At 28.3% G+C, this 16,453-nt stretch overlaps 1 protein-coding gene across 5 annotated transcripts in view; it reads right to left on the minus strand.

Moving 5' to 3' along the window:
* Window positions 1-15,543, minus strand: part of LOC107453900 (sn-1-specific diacylglycerol lipase ABHD11) — a 33,447-nt gene extending 17,904 nt beyond the window's left edge. Inside the window, exon 1 of one of the 5 annotated variants that reach the window (XM_087160526.1) lies at window positions 15,379-15,543. The gene's annotated coding sequence lies outside the window, so the exon portion shown is untranslated. Of the gene's footprint in view, window positions 1-2,791; window positions 2,875-4,996; window positions 5,131-15,378 lie in introns of those variants that run through there. The other 4 variants (XM_016070910.4, XM_016070911.4, XM_016070912.4 and 1 more) reach the window with 4 other exon arrangements.
* Between the last annotated feature and the right edge of the window lie 910 nt (window positions 15,544-16,453).

Below are 16,453 nucleotides of genomic sequence, written 5' to 3' on the forward strand. Positions count from 1 at the left end.
TTACAGATATACAGGCTTTGCAGTCTGATGTCATACTTGAAATAAGACAGTTCCTGCGGTCTCACTCGTTCAGGAAAGCTGTTTTCATTTCCTGGGTGTTACTCGGAGGGGGGTAGCAAGCAGTAATTGCCTCTCCAGAGAGTTCAAGACTTATTCTATAAGGTTGAGGATTGGAGATCTGGCTGGCCTATCCATCCGGTGAATATATCCTTACTCTCTAGAAATTCGTCGACCAGAAAAGCTCTATGCTATAAATGAACTCAAGGTCAACTGCATCAATGAAAAAGTGAACATAGGGCTCCAAGACCTCATCCCTATACGCAATACCAGTCACAGAGCCTCTTTCAAAGACATGGAGAAGTAAGCGACTATCCAACATGATGCCTGTCCCGATCAATGGTCGATTTCACGGACTTTGGAGGAAAGGTAGCGGGTCCCTGGTTCTCTCCATATGAACGTAGGGTGAGCCGGGACTCATCAGTGAAGAGAACGGTCGCCCATTGATCCATATTCCAATCTCTATGCTCTCTGTATCATGCTGAGAGCCATTTTCCTGTTCGTAGAAGTGAGCTGGGTGCAAGGAGCAGGCCATCTTGCAAACAACCCTCTCTCACGAAGTCGTTTAGAAACAGTCACCCGTGATACACTGATTCCTGTGACTGCGTACAAGTTACGAGAGAGCTGAAGCCCCTCTGTTACGCCTCGCTATAATGGACAAATGGTGATCTTCTCTGGCCGTCGTGGATCTTGGACAACCTTGTCCAGGCTTTATCTCGAGGAATCCGGTATCCTGGTACTGTTTCCATAAGTAACGCACGACACTGGGTGCTAAATTGAACTTTCTACAAATCTGTACCTGAGATTGGCCTGCTTCTAGCCTCTGCACAATTCGCCACCTCATTTTATCATCTAAATGTTAGTAGTTACTCATTTTTACTGTTGTAATTTGAAAATTTAACCTATTGCTGCAAAATAACACCAAGAAATTCACCGAGGTGTGCTAGCGAACGAAATGCGTCTTAACTCACGCGCACTCATACTGGCTCCTCCTTCTCACACGTGTGCGCTGACGTATTTCATGTACAAGATTTGCATTTTTGTCTAGAAGCAGTGGTTTTACATTCAGTTCAGTTCTTTTTGTGAAATTCGATAAAATATATGCAAATTCTCTTACATAATTTCACCAGTGTAGGGAGATGAACATTAGTTGCCCAAAATTGGATCGGCTGTTCAACGATAGTTATAAAATAAAATAGGTTGGCCTTAAAACTGGATTTGCGTAAAAAAAAAATGTAATGCTCTGAATAGTTAAAAGTTTTCATTTAATGAAATGTCAAATTTGAATTACAATATTTTAATCCGATTTACTTTATAGCAATTTTTTGAATTATCTAGTATAATATACTATTACCTAGAGCAGGGGTGGCGAACCTTTATACACCAATGTGCCATTTTTTCAAAAAAACTGTTTAATGATGTCATAGACGTGCCGTCAAGTAATTTTGACTTCGTGATTATTGGGAAGATAATAATACTAAATACTATCAACTCAAGACTATTTACATAGGGAAAAAAATACATTTTGCAATGTCTCAGTTATAGGCGTAATTCAACTTAAAGTAACATCAGTGTGACTTCTGTTGCTGCAGATTAGATGACAAATAACTTATATTATGTTGTAAGATGTTAGTTTAAGCAAAACTGTTATTTTTTTTTGCTAGTTACTTATTGTTAATTTGCTTTTTATGGTTATTAATTGTTTTTTTAGCATTAATTGTTAATTTTTTAAATAATAGTTGTTTATTATTTTGTTTGTTTTTGTGATTTTTAATTTAATTGTTACATATGCTTCATAATTTAATAACATTTGTGTAATAACAATTCATAGTGCAAGAACAATTGCGATCGGTGGGGTGCCCAAAATATTGTGTCACGTGCCATAAATGGCACGCGTGCCATTGGTTCGCCATCCCTGACCTAGAGCAAAATTCTGATCGCTTTAATGTAACAGACAAATAAAATGCGGTTCCTAACTTCTGATTCGATATATCTTTTCATTGTAAATATTTTTAATTAATTTCTATTTAATTACTTATTTTTTTTAATTTTTAATACATTTTGCTTTTTTTTCTTCTCTTCTTCTAAATTTTTTTTTATTTATTTCTCTGTTTTCTTCGTGTTTTTATCTTCCTTTATAGGTTCTATGTACTTGCAGCTTATGCACGGTTATTAAGTCTTAAATCTTTTAAATATATATATATAATAATTTCTGATCTAATCCGATAAATTGGATTTGCGCAAGGTAATAATATATTATACTGGATAATTCAGAAAAACTGCTATAAAATAAATCATAATATTAAAATATGATTGTAATTGAAATTTGATATTTTATTAATTAAAAACATTTAATTATCCAGTGTATTATATTATTTCCTAGAGCAAATCCAGTTTTATATATACAGACATATATTTCAATTCAAGAGTAAGAGATATTGCTCGGTACAGCCTTGCACGGTGTCCTTTATAGCAAAGATCGGTATTATCAATAGATTAATTGGTACTATCAATAGATATTATATTATAGATACCTAATCGAATATTAAATAGGATCATTCTCCAGAGCGATTATAAGTATGTTTACATTCACCATGTTTCGTACTCTCGCTGCAACATACTTATTCCTTTGCAAAGAGAGATTTTCTGGTATATCTAATACTTTAATATTTAGTTAAACTGTCAACTATTTGAATTAACGGATCCTTTGAGTGAATAAAAAGAGAAAACTTACTTTTCCGAAACAAGTACATTATTTAAAAGAAAGAAGTTTCTCAACAAAAGATTTCGACATTGAAGTCGTCAATGATGACGCGTAAAGAATAAAAGTCGTCGTCATATAACCTTAGCCTGTAATGACTTATGCATCTTTTTCTTTATCACAATTATGTATCAAATCTCGTTTATGACTCCTGAGATATAGATGATTCATTTCAAATCTTAATCAACGGTTTTTTTCACTTTTAGATGAACATCAAAGTTTTCCGTTCAGAGAGAAACACTATTATAGTGTGCTTAGTAATAAACATCATGAATAAGGATTTTTATAATTGTTTCAAACATGAATCTAGGCAAATTAGGAGTCACAAGTTAAGGATTTTCTAATTTTTTTTAAAATTATAATAAATAAATATTTCAACACTTCATAAATAATATCGTATAAATCAAAACAAAAAAAAAACTAGCATACAATTGAAATGAAACAAATTAGAGTGTAGACGGGACTCAAAATATCAAAACCCTGGACAGCAGGAGGAAACTGAGAGAAATTTAACTATAAATAAAAGAAACACAACAAATTTTAAAAAGGCCATGAAACTGGTTTTGATGTTTTTATTCCACCCGCCTCCCTATATTACTAGAAACAGTATAGATCTACAGGTTTTGATACAATTTTTTTACTGTTTTTTCTCTCGCTTAGATGTAACTCTTCTAATTTTCTTACTTTATTTTTTAAAAGTTCTGAAGTTCGTCATTACGAAATACTCTTAAAATACTTTTTGTGACGCACGAAACATTAGGATACAATTAACGTGAACCTTCGTTCAAAGCTGTTTTGGAACCTACTAGTGATGTACAATAGAAAAATCAAAGTAAGCGGCAAAAAATTCAAAATTGAGAATTTTATGTATTTAACATTTTTGTATGATAAGCTAGTTATTTCAAAGAGAATTTTAAAAAAAAATTATAACTTTTTTATATCAGTTTTTTTTAATTCTAATTTAGAGTTTATAGAGTTAACACTACAAAAGAAATAGTTGTCAAGCTACTTTTCTCGAAATCTATTGTGAAACATTGACGTTGTTTTCTTTAGTTGCACGGAAAATAGCGCTTGATCAAAGTTATTATTTTTTTCTACTTTCAAGGATTAATTTACAATCCCTAAAATATTCATAGTCGCAATTTCATCTTCTTTTTTAAAATAATAATAATGCCTAAGCTGTAAGTTGTAGGAAAAAAAACCCCGATCTGTTTGAAAATTTTCTAATCTTTGATAGTGATGGATAATTCATTATTATTTTTTAATACTATGAGCTTTTTTCAAAATATAATATCGTTCTCTTTAAACATAGTAATTAAACATGAAAAGAAAAGAACAGCGAACTAAAAGCTCTAATAAATAATAAATATAGGAAATTCTAATAAATATCGGAAGACAAACAATTTTGTCAAATTAAAAAAGATGCTATTTCTTTGCGCTCATTCAAAATTGAGAACATACACTTTTATCCGAATTTGAATGGCGAGTATATAATTTTTAATGGCATGATATTCAAAACCTTTCTAGTAAAAAAATAAATAAAATAAAAAAATTGGAAAAAAAAGTATGCGTATAACATTTTTATCAGAATAAAATATTTTTCTTCGCATAAATATATATCTTTATAAGAAATAATATATTTTATTTTGACTTACTAAAATATTTTTATCGGAATGTAGAATTTAATGATTTTTATGAGTCTTTTTTCGTTAAGAAAGAAATTCAATAATCAAAAATATGAATATAGTTCAGTAATGGTATTAATTTTTATCATATTACCATTAATGATATGCATTAAAGCTAAAAAATTTTTTAATGAAATAAACTGATAAGATAACATGATGATAACACTGATTTTGAGATAACATTATTTTGCAATTCGTTTAACATTATAAAATTTTTGACAAGAGGAGAGAAATGATCAATAAGTAGCGATTTACAGCCAATTCAGGCAAACATCTGAAGAGAAACGTCGCCAATGGCATAAGAACACTTCCTCGTTTCCTCCCTCTAGCCGCTGCAACGTCAACAGTTATGGGTGTCAACAGCGATCTTAGTGGAAAATCATGACGTTTTATTTAAATATCAATAAAGAAAAAAGCTTTCATTACCCTCACTACAATTGTTCGTTTATCATCATCATTAAGAAAAATAAAACACTCTAAATTCAGAACTTACTTACAATCCTTCTAAAATCGTGAATATTCTGAAAGCCCTGACTCCAATTTCATCAGCCGAGAGAGATGAGGAAAAAAAATATTTCTGTAATTCCTGGATCGAGGTATTCTTATCGGTTGTCGCCAGAATTGGCGCTATTATTTACAATCACTGGTGTGGTTTTATGATTAATCTAGTAAGTTAAAATAGAGTAAGTTAATATTATTTTTGTAGCTAACTTGAAGAAACATTTCCTTTAGCGCTTTCCTGTGAACTAATAAGCGTTTACGTACTTTCCATTCTAATCTAAGCCATTTGAGATTTTTTTTTAAACGTTGGAGAATTAAATATATTTTCGAACTATATATATATATATATATATATATATATATATATATATATATATATATATATATATATATATATATATATATATATATATATATATATATATATATATATATATATATATATATATATATATATATATATATATATATATATATATGTATATATATATATATATAAGTGTAAAAGAAATATATTTAATTATAATAAAATATATACATCACTTCTTACGAAAAAGTTATAATGTAAATACTGAATACAAAGAAATTAAAAAAATAAAAATACAAAGTTAAAAATGCAAAATATTTTTAATAAGCAAAAAGAAAAACTTTCTTAAAGAGAAGAAGAAAAATTATTAAAAATAATTTTAAAAAAAAACTTATGATTTTAAAAAAAAGGTTAAAAAAACCGTAAAACAACGTAAAGAAAAGATATAATCTCGTCATCTGCTCACACAATTATATCCACAAATAAATTTCTAATATTGAATTAATATAGCCAAAGCAAAATATATCAATACAATAGTGTGAGTAACTATTGTATTGATATATAATACAATGTGTTAGTATTGTATTGAGTAACTATTGTATTGATATATAATACAATGTGTTAGTATTGTATTGAGTAACTATTGCATTGATATATAATACAATGTGTTAGTATTGTATTGAGTATATAACTATTGTATTAGCATTATTGTATTGAAAAAACTGTTAATTGCACTGGACAATTCAAATTAAATTATTAAAATTGTTTTATAAAGACCACAATTTATTTAGAACTTTACTTAATAAATTAATTGATTCTGTATAAAAGTACTTACATCCAAACTATTCCATCGAGTGGCTTTAGGAATAGCTTATTATAATTAGTTCCTATCTTAAAAATTAAATCAGTGCGAAATCTATATAAACTAGTGGTTTAAATTTCTTTAAAAATGAAATTCAAGGAATGACTGAGAAAAATGGTTACTAATTTAATATGATTTAAATTTATCAGTCTTCTTTAAAAAAAAACTTTTTATAATTTTAATTATTTATGTAAAACCAAAAAATCTGATTGGTACAGGAAAAAACCTTATTGACTAAGTGGGAATTAAAATAAATCATTTTCATTGGAAAGTTAAAATCATTTCTTGTGTCAATAAGTTTACATATAATCGTATTTTCTTTTTCGTATTTTCTTTCTACCTTCATTAATTTTAAGAGTTAAATCTAGAAAACTTGCTGAAGAATTTGAAATATTAATTTTATTAAGAATTAATTCACTTGGATAAATTGGTTTAGCTAAAATATCAAAATCGTTAAAATTAATAGCCAAAAGATCATCTATAAATCTGAGAAAGGAGGAATCTGTAGGAATTTGTTTTTGCTATTTTATCATAAAATACGTGTACAGAAAGACAATTTAAAGAATGTTTTAATAATAAGATATAAACTAATTAAAGCTTTAATTTTTTTTACCAAAGTGGGATTAAAAGTTTTTAAAAATAACGATTTTTTTATTTATTTTATGTAAAAATATCAATTTGTCTATATTTTCGTATTTTTTTCAATGTTGTAAACATCATTTGTTTTTGGATGTAAATTTAAATATTTTTTCTCATTACGCGTTAAAAAATATATATGAATGATTCTTCAGGAAAGGTGAAACTCAAGAATGGTTGAACAAAACTTATAAAGTATTTTTTAAATGCTAATTATTAACAATATTAATCTACATATATAATCTTGACTATCATATCTTTATACATATTTGGGAATAGAACCTGGAAGTAAGCAATTTCAGCCATTAAATATAATTTATTTTGTTTTTTAAGACAATGTCTTTTTAAGTTATGCTAATATCGACTGATTAGAAATTTTTATTTTCAGTAAAGAATTACAGAAGTTGATTCAATTAATATAGACATTTATATTGATATCAGGGATGGCAAACATGATTTTTTTTTATTTCAATCATTTTTTTTATTGAAATCAGATTATATTATTTTTTTACATTTAAGCATCAAAGCCATCATAGTAAATATTATTTTCAAACACTTTCACAATAAAACTATTCTATATTCAAAATGTTAGAATCTTATAGTCAGACGCACTATAAGATTCTGTGTAAAATCTTAATTATCAGGTCATATTATACAGCTTTATTATTTTTACGCGGCTGAAACCGGTTTGTACTTGTCTACATTCGTGCATAAATTGGTTTACATTGTAAAATAAATAGCAATAGGAAGTGTATAAAAAATCTTTCTCGTGGTTTGTAAAGGGAAAATTATAAAATGTTAATTAACGTGCATAACTTGAAGCCAAAAATAGATTGAAAGACAGGATGTAAGTATTAAAGTATGAGAAAGAGCATTAGTTTGACAACTACCAATTTCAGTCATTCACAGTTATTTATATATATATATATATATATATATATATATATATATATATATATATATATATATATATATATATATATATATATATATATATATATATATATATATATATATATATCAAAGTCATGAAGATAAATCATTGTTATCTAAAGTATACCTCTTACAAGCTTTTTGAAAACTTATCTTGTATAGCTTTAATTGGTTTAAAATTGAAAGAGCAATAGAAAAATATTCATGGAGGAAAAAAGCATTTATTGTTTCAGAGACAAAAAGAAGAAGAGTGTTCTTACATCTGACTTATTTATTTAGAAATATCAATCTGTGCAGAGGATTGAATATACATACGGAGGATCAAGTACAAAACAGGAACAAAAATTGCATAATAAGCTGCGAAATGATTAGTATCAATTAAATATACCTTAAATAGTCTATAATATTAAGTGTTATAAAACGTAGAGTGTACTAGATAAGAAATTATCTTCCAGCAAAATAGCATCGTGAGTTATAACTTTCAAAATCCCGAGTTCATTTTATTCTCCATCAAGAGTTTTTATTTTTCATTCAGTTGCATCAGAATGACACTGTATGTTATAAGCGTAGCTGTTGCAGTCATTAACAAATGCCGCTGAATATCAAACATGTTCCAACCTGTCAAACGACTGTTTTTCTCCATTTCCATATAATCCAAAAAGTCCAGCTCGCGTCCACGAATCGTTAATTGCTTCCTGTAGCGAAGAGCCGTTTCCACGTTTCGCATGCAGCTTTTTTGAAGACAATCAACACTAAAAACGATACAAAGAAACCAGACGGATAGTTGCAAGCATACGATTATGAAAACCATATTGAGGTCATCATGTTTTGCAGAACGAGTGACGAGCAGAACGGTGGTGAAAACATCGATGGTGATTTTGCAGAAAATGACTAGAATGGGAAAGGACATGAGGCGCTCGAGGATTTGTACGGCTTGAATTTGCTGTTCACATTGCAGCCATGACTGGTCAGCCCTCGACATTTTCCAACGTTCAACAATCGAAAGGCAGCAGAGGCAGTACAGGGCAGCTGTCACGAAGAACAAAAAGTAAGCAGTGTAACTCGTCGCAGCAGATGCCACGAAATTTATTATCCAACCGTGTGGAACACCAGACAGAACAGAAAGTGTTTCGCACGAGGAATCGTCGAAATTCTTATAAAAAGTGTATTTCACCAAATCTTGTAAGACATGAGCAAAAGCGGGGCACAAAAATATGCTCGCAGTAATCGTCCACCCTATGGAACGCCTCTCCATCTTCTTTAACTCAACATTAGTCAATGACTTAATGAAAGCGTAAATTTTATTTCGCTGTAGATATAAGGACCACCATATAAACTGAACCAGGATGTCTGACATCAGCATTATAAAATACAGGCTTCCGGATATTTGTTTAGTTGTTAAACAAATGATTATTTTTGTACCCGATAGTAGCCTTACAGAATGAAAAACAGCAGCCACCAGAAATCGAAGGGGGCAACTAGATTTTATTTTAATGCCGATGAGTAAAAATAGATAACAAACTAATTTATGCGTTGGTCCTTTAAAATCTCCGTTTTGTCTGCACATTTTTCTAAAATTTTATTCCTTTTTACTGAAATATTGCGTATCTTATCAATCGTAACAGAAAATAAGCGTCGTGGTTTATTAGGTATAGATATTTCTAAGAGCAAATTGTAAATTTGTCTATTATGTCCAAGAAGTCAATGCTGCAAAAAACAATCAGTAAGAAATTCAACCAAATTCGCGTGACGTAATCAGTTTTGTAGAAAAGGTGAAGTTAATCCGTTGACTTATTTTTTGTAACTCAAAGCAGAAAAAATAATCTCCCTTTCATACTATTAAAATCTGCTGTGTTATTCTTTTCCTTTCTTTTTTATTCTGAAACTATGAAATATGCGCTATGCTTCTAAATATGTCCGATGATTAAGATCAAAGATCTGAATAGACTTTGTTTAAGGTAAGCAATAAAGAATTAAAGCTTTTTGAGAGGTTTTTTAGAAGTTTAGAACTAATAGAGATACATTAAAAAATATAATTAGCTCTTTCGTCAAACAATAAGGTGGCTTACTATCAATGCGAAGAAACAGAGACCTTTTTTCAGCGAGCTAGAACTCTTCAAAGATAATAGGAATAAAACTGAAAAATATATTTCACTCCTCCATCGTAGAACAGGGTATCACACAATTTGGAATAATGCTTAAAAAGTGGTTCCATTTTTAAAACCTTTCTTATGATTAATTTTTTTTCCAATCATTTTTATGGTATTAGGAATATTTGAATAAATGTTGACATACAAAACAATACTTATGTAAATATTTAGTCATAATATTTAACTCTTACAAAAAAGCTGATTTATTATTGATTAAAGTAAAGTTAAACAGGTTGTTAGCGAAGTCTTGGCTGAAAGGAAGGCATTACAAATAGGCTGTTTATCGTTTTGCGAGCATGATTCAGTCGATCGTATTATGGAACCGATTATTTATCAATCTTTCCTCAATAAATTTGTTAGTTAAATTACTTATATATGAATAACTGAAACTGTAGTAACAGTTCAAATGATCTAAATTTTTTGTCACCGTCTCAGTTCGGTCAAGTAATCGCTGAATTAAAAGTAAACATATTTATGTAAGCATTAAACTAATATTTCTTACTTTTACTATTTACATAACTTTTACCGACTCAAAAGTAGGTAAAAAATCAGGCCTAAACTATTGAACATATAATGACCAGATATAGGAAATGAATTATTTTTGTATTAGTTATAGTTGTAAAAGTTATTGAATATCGTTAAAAATTATTATAAAATATTCCTTAGGGTATGATATGCTTCTTTGTAAGCATATAATGATATATTTCATAAATCTGTTGATTTTATATAGATAAATAATTTTATTTTAAACATAACTACTTTTTTTGTATTAAATGTAAACAGAAAATAAAGAACCTTTTTTTCTAATTTAATTTGATTTTTGTGGTGATAAAGTTGGCGGAGAAAAAAAAAATGTGCCCGTCTGAGTAAATTTTTGTGATAAAAAGCCATGAAATCGATAGCAATCGAAGATAACAAAGTAAATCAAAAGAATAAATGTTTCAAATATTTGTGGAAGCCGCTTTATCGCATTAAATTATTCCAATAGATATGTCTTGAGGAAGACTATTGGATTTTCCCATTTATAGTTTTCTCTTTATATTATTTTATTTTATTTTATTATTTGTACTTATATATATATATAAACACAAAGAAGAATTATAAAATAAAATAAAAATTGTTTTTGATGGGCTAGCGTGAAGGTTTTCTTCAGGACGCCTTCCTTCACGATGGTAATTGTGATATTTCTAAATAAGGAATAAATATCCAAAGATGAAAATTACTCTTTATAATGCATCTATATCGCTGAAAAAGAAAGCAGAAAACAAACTTACCGACTTGAAAAAATGCCATAAGATAGATATACTAATCGAACAGTTAAAAAAAAATTCACTAAGAAGAAAACAATAAAAAAACAATGCTTATAGCTTAAATCGTTCAAAATAGCTTAAAAGTATATTTGGAAGAAAAAATATGAAGCAAATTATATTTCAGTGCTGCCATCTGGAAAATTTAAGTAACAAAACCATTAATAGGAATTAAAAAAAATTAATTAATAATAAAAAAGAAGAAGAAATTAAAATTTAAATGAAAATTAATTAAGAAATTAAGTTGCGAATAAACATTTAAATAGGTAATCGTTGTAGAGTTAACTGTTAAAAAACACTTTTCACGTGTTACAGGAAACTTTCATTTTTAAAGAATATTCATTATAACATCTTATGTGAGATTTTTATTCTGGACATAGCCAAAATGCGCATTTAAAAAAGTGGAGGTAGTATTTGGTTTCATTCTTCAAACTATTTCTATGAGTATCTTTCTTTATTCTTTCTTTTTTTTAAAAAAAAAAGGATAAACTGATTGGTGTTATCCATTTGCATAAATTACTTACTACAACTCCCAAAATTTGTCTTTTTAGAAAAGCTTTAAAAGTCAATAAGTCAATAGTCCTGAAGCAACCATTATATTCTTCATTATTTAAATACATAATGGACATAATAAGTGATACTTCTAAATTATAACTTTCTATTAGCTGCATAGTTTATTGAAATACTCATGTTTTTCAAATGTTTTTCTTCCTGTTCAGTTTATTTTATTTATTAATATATTTTAAACATCAAATAATAAATAACGTACGTTAATTACTTTTATAAGAGAAAACTTCAAAATCAATGAAAGAGGACATAATGACAGCTATAATAACCAGTTATAAATTGTACTTTTATAAAAATATGTCTAATTTCAATCTATGATTTTCTATTATTAAAAAAAGTGATTTCAATCAACGATTTTTTTTAAACAAACTGATTTGCTTTAAATTACAATTTTTATCATGATTTAAATCGAGTTATTGAATATATGGGTGATTCTCACGAAATGTGACAATTCACAGTCTCTTGCTGCAAGATCTAATACTGTACTATTAAAAGAACTTTTTTCAAAAATTTTAATAAATAGCATTGCTGTTAGTATTTTAAAATGACCTTGTATTAGCATTGGCTGTTTTGTATATTTAAAAAATTTAATTGAATTTCAAAATGTCATTTTCCTGGTATGTCCTAAACAATATTTCCAATAATAACTAGCTTCAGAACATCCCATAAATTTCTCAATATCTAATTTTTTTTATCTTATCCTATGTAAGCATTTCTAGAATATATGCGGAGGATATTATTTACAAAAAACTTTGCAAAAAATAATTTTTTCCGTCAAAAATTTGTTTGTCACAAGAAAATCTGTCATTTTCCTGGCTACTGTTATTTAGCCATTTATAACCAAAATAGATAGCACCAGCAATCAGTATCTTATGTTAATAGATTGATTAGAATACCATCCTATCTGAACATGCCTCATTGCATGAATAAAGTACCAACTTTCTGGTTCAAAACCTATTTTAAAAATTTTTTCAAGGTGAGTAGGTCTTTATGTCATCATTTTTCTGTCTTCTTGAAATCATTATAACATGAACTACATAGATTTTTCTGAGTTATTTCAAGAAATCCTGTTGTTTTCAGCGGAATGTAAACATCTTAGGACGAAATGTTAAATTAAAGTAAAGTTAAATGCTATAAAATGGCAAATTTCCATTATCTTGGCTTATTAATGCCAGGACATTGAAACAGTTACTAGAAATTTTTTAAACAGTTGAATGCAAAGAGAGAGAGAGAGAGCAAATATTAACCTAATACCAAGTTTATCTAAGATTGCAATATGCTTGAATGTAATCAAAGTTATTTTTTTTAATTCAATGATTGATTATTATACATAATTTTATTCTGTACACATCAGCAACAAAAACATTTTTGATTCTTTCTACAGTGGATAAAAGAATTAATTTAAGCAATTCATGGTCCATCTAACTCAAAGACTTAAGTTGAGTTACTTACTATTAGCTTAAAATAATTGTTTTCTTATCTTCTAAGCTAATATGTCATTTTCCTGGCATTCAAAATTTGGTGAATTTCTATTTTATTATTTTCTTGAGCAAATGTCAATAAACTACACTGCTATCTGTAAGATATTGATAAATACTGTAATTTTGTATAATAAATATACAAAAAAAAATTAGATTATTTTAAAGACTTTAAATTTGAAGAAATCTTTTGTTCCGAATTGTCATGTTTCCAAAGAATCGATCCTAATTGATATTTAAGACAGCGAGAGGAAACTGAAGAATAATGTTTGGGTCGATAAAATAGATAAAGTGATCAGATGCATATTATCATTCAACTCTTTCTGCAGAAAATACGATATTTTCTCCCGACAGTAACACATTCTTTACTTGATTAAACTTATTGTGAATTTCAAAACCTAAAATGGTTGCTAAAATAAGAACATTTTACTTAGATTTTTCCTTTATCGATTACCACTCTTCAGTGATAGTTACAGCCTGCATGCAGTGAACGTGTTAAATGACATTTTACAGATATCTGAATATGGACAAGTACCCAGCTGTAATGTACCCAGCCATACGGTCTCGAAGTAATGGTTAGTGCATAAAAGAGAAATCAAAAAATACTGATGTAGTTGCTACATTTGTGCTTACTATTGAAGAAGAGCATTTTCATTTTTTGCCGGGACAATTTAACAAAATACGTATTTTGAGATGAGTTCACTATCTCAAATACACATTTTTAGTTCGACCCATTTCTGAAATACTCATTTTGAGCTTAGCTAAGTCCATATTCTTAAATGCACATTTTGAGCTAGGTCCATTTTCTTAAAAGCGCATTTCGAGATAGGTCTATTTTGTTAAATACGCAGTTTGTGCACAGTCCATTCTCTTAAATATGCGTTTTGAACTATATCAAATTTCTAAGATACGCATTTTAAGATTTATCTATTTTTTTGAACACGTATTTTGATCTGAATTCAGAACATAGTTTACAGTTGATCTGTTGAGCAAACCGTGAGCATTTGTTGAGCATAAAATGGAATTGTATTTGGTAAAAAGATGTTATAAGTTAGGCTGCCAAAAAAGTGTTCTCATACATACGGTGACAGAATTTTAAAATTTTTGATATCTACTTATTTCTTATTGATTCATATTTATATAATTAAACAAAAACTAAATCGAATGAACAATAATATTTAGATTTGAGTTGATTTGATAATGAAATGACATTTTTGGTCTAAATAGTGGCAAGCGCTAGACAGATACAAAAAGAGCAAAATGCAGCATGCAATTCCCTGTGTTTTCTACCACCTTTTCGCTGTTCCTTAGATTAATTGCTTCGGTAGACATGAATCTATGATAATATGAACATTAATTAAATAATCTTTTCCAATATCTTTGCTTGGTATCACTGTTTTTCACGTGATAAACAGCATTACGAATCCATAATTTTTTGTTTTGTAATCTGAGAACTACTAGTTGTTCCGTTAGAAAAAAGAAGGTTTTGCCATTTCAAAATGCTATTCTAACGGAAACTCCACGAATGCGAACGGGATAATCGTTTTCATTATTGAGTGCATTTCTCCTTACACCTTTCTACAAAATTTAATTCCGTTTTTTCCAGAGATGATGCCATCTGAAGTTTGATGCAGATATTGTTGATGTGCCATAATTCATTGGATGGTTTATCAACTGACTTTATATAATTGGGAACTGACGTCGCCTATAGCCCATAAGAAATGTCACTTAAATGAAGCAATATTGAAAAATTGTACACATTTGATAACTTTTTAAGTAAAAACTGATCAATTAAAATATATTTCTTAATAATATAAAGTTGCTCTGTTATGGTATATTTATGAGGAGTGCAAAAAATTTAACACCATTTTATGACGAAATCGAATGAAAAGTTTTGAAAAATATTAATTTTATTCTTTAAAACACGCCTATGGAAATGATTGAGAATAAAATTACTTTTACTTTTCCTCTTAAATTTTATCTCTCTAAAAATCAGTGTCATCTAATGATTGATATTCTTGGCAGAAATTTATCCATGAAACTTTTGTCTCTATCAGTTCGATTCAATCATGAAAAGCAAGAAAAAGGATAAAATTGATAAGACTTTATCGGCGATGAAACAATGAATGCATACCCGTGCAATCTAATTGCAAATTTGTGAGTTTTTCTTGCATGGAATGAGCTATTCGCCTGTAACACAAAACTATTGCTGATTTATTACAAAAAACCAGTGTTACATCAAAGACAGAAAGAGCTATACGCAACTTTTTTCCTACCTACTGTGTAATATGTGCACAATTGATATCAAAATAATTGTTTTTAACTGTCATAGATTTAAAGATAGTACTCAATCTGCTTTTGATGACAGATAAGATTCTGCCTTTGTTGCATAACAATTATTTTAACGCTACACATGTTAAGCATGTAAATGCCAAATTATGCTGAAAATTTCATCGAATAACATATAAGAGACACCGATTATTTCCCGAGGATTATACAGCTGCTGAAAATACAGCAGACCAACACTCAGAGATAAATATTTAATTGAATATTGTAAATATTGCTTATAATACTAGAAAGATTTTAGTGAGTTTTAGTTTTATTTATGATAGGAAAATTTTATAAAAAATATTAAATATTTGATGGTATGGATTAATTTTGCAGTTTTAATGAATATTCGAGGGGGTTGTTGGTTATCTCATCTCCTTCTAAGAAAAGAACATAAGTCAAACATTCAAAAAATGGTATAACTAGGTAATTGTCCTAGAGGTGTAACGTGTACAAAGGTCGAAAAATATATGCTGAATATATAAACTAAAAACATTTTCAAAAAAAATTAAAGTCATTTTAAATGAATTTAAACTATTTAACTACAAAAAAATTAAATTTTTTGTATGTTTGGGAAAGAAAACAGATTTGAATGAAAGTATGTATAGTTTGAGAAACTTGCATGAAAAACTGTAAATGAAATGAAATTTCACAACAATTAATCCGTTGGTTTGTTAAATATCGTGACGCAGCTGTTTTGGAAAACGTGGTTTCGTGATATGTTATATTTATTATAACGATTTGACGATTTGTAATGCCATAATAAGCACTACATATTTCCTAGCTTTTAAAGTTTCTTTAATGTCTTGAATTAATTTTTTTGTGAGTCTTAATCAAATTTTAATTAAATTAAACCAATTATTTAATTTTTATTACATTAA

This window comes from Parasteatoda tepidariorum, chromosome 4 (genome assembly GCF_982258835.1).
Source record: "Parasteatoda tepidariorum strain Cologne lab strain chromosome 4, Ptep-v5.0, whole genome shotgun sequence".
NCBI lineage: Eukaryota > Metazoa > Arthropoda > Arachnida > Araneae > Theridiidae > Parasteatoda > Parasteatoda tepidariorum.